Consider the following 6,400-nt stretch of genomic DNA (forward strand, 5'->3'; position numbering starts at 1 on the left):
TATTTCTGTTTGGGAGCTGATTAAGGTTAACTTAAACAATTCATTTTTGTCATTTGGACTAGTGACCGTTTTCTTTGTAGCAGGGTGACTTTGATAATATTCAAAGTTACCCCCTGCCGCTTTCTGATGCCATATTTTGGCACCGCATCCTCCTGCATATTATATTTAATTATGTTTACTGTACATCATCATCCATAAAGAAATACTAAGCTAAAAGCTGAATCCAGAAATGTTCAGCTTTAGTATATTATATTATTGTGGATCAATAAACTTAATTCAGTCACATTTTAAAATATTGAGTACACAAGGCGCCACATTATTACAACCAGTTTCGTCATTGTCGCATACTGTCGTCAGTTTTACGTCAAACTATTGGAATTTAAGATATTCCGACCATAATATTGAGTAGGCAACTCTTATTATGATGTAGAACAACAATATTGTCCTTGTATATTTTTATCTACATATATAATAAACATGTAACTGATCGCTGTCTGTAACATGGTAGAAACACGAGAAAAACTATTATTGGGCATGAATCCAAGATTATTATTAGAGTTTTGTTCATTTTGTGTCTTGCTAACTTCAGAAATGGCCCTACCGATTTGGGTATGGTTTTGAATAATTCTGGTAAACTTTACTTAAAATTATGTTTCCGTTTAATTCCAGTCGATTTTCAAACTATTATTTCTAATACTAACTGGTACTAAGGGTAACGACGTCCCAAGCTCAGCTGGTATTCATGATATAAAATATATCAAATGTTGATACCATACAATACCACGACGGGGGATTGTTAGTAATGTGGACTAATGATCTTATTGCTAGCAATGTACCATGTTAGTTTGACCTCCACGCGTGGTTCTCCCGGAAACCATTGATAAATTGGCAGAATTATCACGATGGGCTAACTGACCTGACCTCATGCTCATCTTATCATCTTCCACTGGTGGCCCGCCAGCATAAACCGTTAGCGTAGGCGGGTCACCATTCCATTATCGTCAATAAAAAAAGGAAATGCCACGACACGAAGTCGCGGGCTCAGCTAGTATACAAGATATAAAAAGTATTAAATATTGATAGCATTACCGTTCAGTATTGTAAACACCATTAACCTATCCACTATGTTAAATATTTTTCGCAAATTAATCAATAACCAAACATATAATGAAATAAAATAATAATGAATATTAATATTTTAGTTTTCCTTATTCGTATTGATCCTATTGGATTCTGTGAATGCAACACCGACAAATCTAATTAACACCAAACAAAATTTGTGTGTCCATTAATATTTATGCGGTAAAGAAAACATCAGTAATAAATAAAATATAAAATGGGAGGCATCAGGCTCGTCCTGTCACGTTGGATTCAAATATACCCACTGAATGCGTTCATACTGAGGTCAAGAAGTAATATAACAATACATTTAATACATAAACCTATAACAATACATTTAATACCAATATATAATAATGGTTTATATACTACTTTTTATTTTATTTCACTATTTTACTCAACATTAAAATAAAAAAATCCGAGAATGAGAGAAGCAATGCCTTTGACTACCTCATTTGGGATAACGGACGTGACTATATACTCGTACGTGTGGAAAAATCTTCTAAAGACCGTTCCCAGTCAGAGGGGTGACGTGTGTGGGAATCTTACCCACTAAAAACCAGACGGTGTACCTACGAGCGCATTGCTAAAGTCGAAATCGTGTTAACATTCTACCTGGACAATTTACTATATACCTAGTCATCACTTTTAGTATAAAGCAAATTTGCTGCCGCTTTCTGTCCGTCCCTATGTATGCTTAAATCTTTAAAACTAGACAACGGATTTTGAAGCGGTATATTTAATAGATTGATTCAAGAGGAAGGTTGATATATATAATACATGTACACCCGTGAGAAGCCGGGGTGGGTAGCTAGTTTAAAATAAAGTAAACTCATTTACTTGGACTCTGTATTAAAAAGCAATCCAATGTTTTCATGGCATGATGACCATGATTCCAGTATTATACTCTAAACTACAGTTAAAGAATCAAGACTGTAAATGCCCTTAAAATCTTTATCTTAAAATCTTTAGAGCCCTTATTTAACATTTCGTAACGAAATCTAACCTACTTAAATCGTAACATCGCAATTGTAATATTGTTACATTAATATTAATAAAAACAAAACAATAACAAACGGAAATCGCCGTACATTAGGCTAAAAGAAAAAAAAACTGTGGTATCGAATAAACATGAAATCGATTATAAATATCGATAGCAGCACCGCGAGAGACCGCATGCGGATGATAAAATTATACGATAAAGAAGTAATGATCTAAAAGGCGTGATGAATATTTGATTACATAATTTAAGTGAATTGTTCGTTGTTACAGACTGTTGTATATATATAGCCGCCGGCTACAAGCTACATTGCAGTTTACATGAAACTTACGAAAGTAAAACTAGTATTTTTTTTATAACTGGAATGGCAAGTAATAAAGGTACATGACAACAGTCGCCTGTATAGATGCAACAACCTAAATGACGAGACGTCGGTGGTAACGATATCATTATATCTATTAAAAAGGAATAATAATTCCGAAGAACTAACGTGACATGACTCCGTACACTGTAATTTGAAATATTTCACCTTTTATATACAAATTACACATATTTTAACACCCAATAATAGAGAGTTGGTCTATTGAGTTGGTCTTGAACTAATGCATTGGATTGGACTGATCGAAAATAGCAAAAAGTTCAAAGCAAGAGTATTATAGTAGCGTTTCCCAAAGTTAACGACACCATAACTCCCTAAACAAAAATCAGGGGGAAGAGGATACTTAGAAACCTCAACAACATTACGATGTTGACGGCATTTTAGTACATGGCCTTACTACCGATGGTCGCGGGAACCATTCAACACACAGTGCAAACATTTATATTCATGTGTACGATTATTTGTATCGTATTTGGGTCTTTTTTATGTATATATTTACAAAAAATATATACACATTTATTTATATTAGTAGTCTAGTACCTATAACACAAGCTCTTGCTTAGCCTGGGGCTAAATGGCGCTATGTGAATTGTCCAGGGATATTATTACTATTACTAACTAATCTTTGACCATATAGAATGCTTCCATTGCTAGCAATGTACCATGTCAGGTAATTAAATTCTACGTGGTCCCTTGAAAACATAATAACTAATTCCTGGTGACACTCATCTTGTCTCACAATGTCCCTTATGACTAGTAGAACGCGTTTCTATAGTTTGGGAACAACTGTTCCAGAACTTACTTGTTTTGCTCTTTTAAATTTAGATAGTTGCATTACTATTTGTAGTCATTTAAAATACTATTGGAGCCAAGGGGCGGATCGTCGCCCTACCCTGACATTTTCTTACGCGACATTAGCATTATTGTTCATAGTTACATCTGTGGTATACAGGTTTATTCGAGTTCAATAATCTTTGATATGCATAATAATGTCATGAGTTAAAAATAACATATAAAAATAGAATAAAATACTCAGAACTTTTATAATAAAATAGTATAGAATAGTAAAAATTCGGTATTTATTTTTCCTGAAAATAATTATAATGAATCGGATGAGTATGAATTAGCTAACTTAATTCATACTCATCTGATACTCTATAATCAAAACTAATATTACGCACAGGTTAGACTTGATTTTCGTGATGAATAAGAAAATTACGGATTTTATAAATTCTATCTCCTATTGGAATGAACATAGCTACAAGCAATTGAAACAAACAGTATTTTATTTTAATAGGATTGCGTAAGTAACCTATAGAGTTGCCATACGTCCTGTCTTTAGGAACCAAATAAAATGTATCAAACGGGACAGCCGATTTTTGGAATATTCACGACTCTACTGACTGTCCTATAGACAATAGGACTTTTCTTGTTTTCTATTTTGCACTCGTGGAAAGCGGGTCGCTTGTACGAAATATATCTAAATATAGGAAACGAAACGTAAAGTTGTAAATTGTAATAATGAAATATAAAATTTAGTCAGGCATAACGAAACGTTAAGCCTAACTGAGCAACGGAAATCGTTGTAAAGTGAAATATCACGGCATTCGTGAACTGTCCTTGATTTAAATGTGTACTAGACTAGACAATGATATTTGTCAGATGTCAGACCATCCTATCAAACAAAATTTCCGGGTCAACTGATTCATATTTAGTATATATTTTTAAATGCCCCAATTTATTTATATAATAAGTAAACATTACATAATAAACGTAAACACTATAGGTAATATTAATGTTGTGCTGTTCCCGATTTTTTAATTATTCAAAATGGACGAGCAAACTTAGTTATACAGTCTGTTTCATAGCCATAATCCAAATCAATAAAATCATAATAATAATATATAGTCTCTGAGAATATATGGTACATTCTCAAAGACTATATATTATTATAGTTTCATGAAGGGTAATATAGTGTATTACCCATCATGAAACTATCCGTAAAATTAAAACAAAATTCGTTCAAATTTTGTGATCTAAATTAAACGGATCATAATGAAATTTGTCGTGACGGTAGGTTATATTACGAGAATATAGACAAACTTTATGCCTCCATAAAAGCAGACTAACTTAATAAAAACAGTATAGTTATAAAAATAGGCGTAGCTTTTAACAATAATACACATGACTGATAAAATGGCTATCCATTGATAATCCTGAATAATACTGTATAATGTCTATGTATATAGGATATACATAGATATTACTCGTAACTTATTTTTTAATTATAATCAGGTATGAAATTGTCGATTACCGATATTGTTCATTCATATACACTTGCACGTTTAACGGATTTGGCTAATGATTTTGTAAACAAAATGTTTTTTAAGTTAATTCGGGTGTTAATGCAATTATTTTGAGAGTTAGGCTTTTTTAAATGATTAATCTTGGAACGTATTACATTAACAAAATAATAGTCCACTAGTGTCTCAAGGGGACCAATATGGCGTACCGAGGCGACCTTCCGAGGACGCTTCGATGTCGATGACTCGTCTCGCGTAGCTCATATATTGCGCAACAACTTTCTGGACTAGATTGGTATTATGAATATAACTAATATTTATACAAAATTCTATCAATATATATAAATAAATATAGTGTCTTTTTGTAATTTCAAATTAAGAGCTTTTAACTAATCGCACACTAAAGTATATACGAAACTTACAAAAAAAATATATTTAAAAAAAAATTGTCTGTGTTTGCTCTTGCTAATATCTGAAACGACTGGACCGATTTAGACGGGATTGAAAGTCCTCGCAGATAAAAAACAAATATGGAATGGAAATTTACTTACAATATTTAATGGCGGATATAAACCGAGTTTTATAATTTGTTTACTAATACAATATGGGACAATTCTACGGCTTATTATAATCATCATATTTTTTATAACTGTTTACTATTTTAGATGACGTAATATTATTTTGTTCGTGCTATATACCATATTAATTTACAATTACTATTCACAGAGCCGATTCAAACGACTATTCTAGTAATTGCTACTTCATATCAAAAATGATCTAAATAATCATAATAAACTACAGACGTGTACAAGAAACGTAAGGAAATAATGAACCATATGCAAAATGTACTAAAAATTAGTTAGAGTTATATCGAACCAAAGCTAATCAAAATAATGCATATAGGTATATTACAAACACTTACGATAAGTCAAATCTACCGTCAGTTCTGAAAATAGTTCGAGCAAATAAAACTGAATCTCTGCCCTCGCTGTATTAACAGGCTACCATGATAATAAATAAATAACTAATAAAACGTTTTGGAATTAATAAAATCACTGATATCAAATCCCAACAAAGCAACAATCACATTTGTGCATATACCTTTATTTGAGCATCTTTATCATTTAATAAACTGATAGAATCTTGGGTTAACCGCATACAATGAATGCAAAATGCAACTATAAGCTAGACGTAAATCCCTATGACTGGTACGCATGCACAAAACAGGGACTTTTATTAATATTTCTTATGATTTAAATTCCGTTTAATTAGATTTATTCTGAGATGATTCATTGCAGGTGCTGACTTAAGAAATTTATATTTATATTTTTCTTACTTCCAAAGGTGTGTCGTTTGCGATAAGTGACTCAAACCAAAATATATTGAGTCACATTATTATTATTATTTTATGTACCTGTAATATCAAACATCCTGAGGGTCCACCTAGTGGTAAATGGTAACCGTCATCTAAACATGAACATCACCACGGACATGAAGTTATCATGTAAAGCACGTGATACCACTCATGCGTTGCCATTCCAGAGGATTACGATGTCATGCCTGTAATATACCTTATCTCATCCCTCAACAAAACCCCTT

General features: G+C 32.2%; 1 protein-coding gene across 1 annotated transcript in view; it reads right to left on the reverse strand.

The window, feature by feature from the left end:
• The window catches only part of LOC131853958 (N-alpha-acetyltransferase 15, NatA auxiliary subunit), a 104,692-nt gene that overhangs the window by 72,934 nt on the left and 25,358 nt on the right, over window positions 1–6,400 (reverse strand). The gene's annotated exons all lie outside the window — the stretch shown is intronic.

This window comes from Achroia grisella, unplaced genomic scaffold (genome assembly GCF_030625045.1).
Source record: "Achroia grisella isolate CSIRO2021 unplaced genomic scaffold, CSIRO_AGI_Agris_v1 utg918, whole genome shotgun sequence".
Lineage (NCBI taxonomy): Eukaryota > Metazoa > Arthropoda > Insecta > Lepidoptera > Pyralidae > Achroia > Achroia grisella.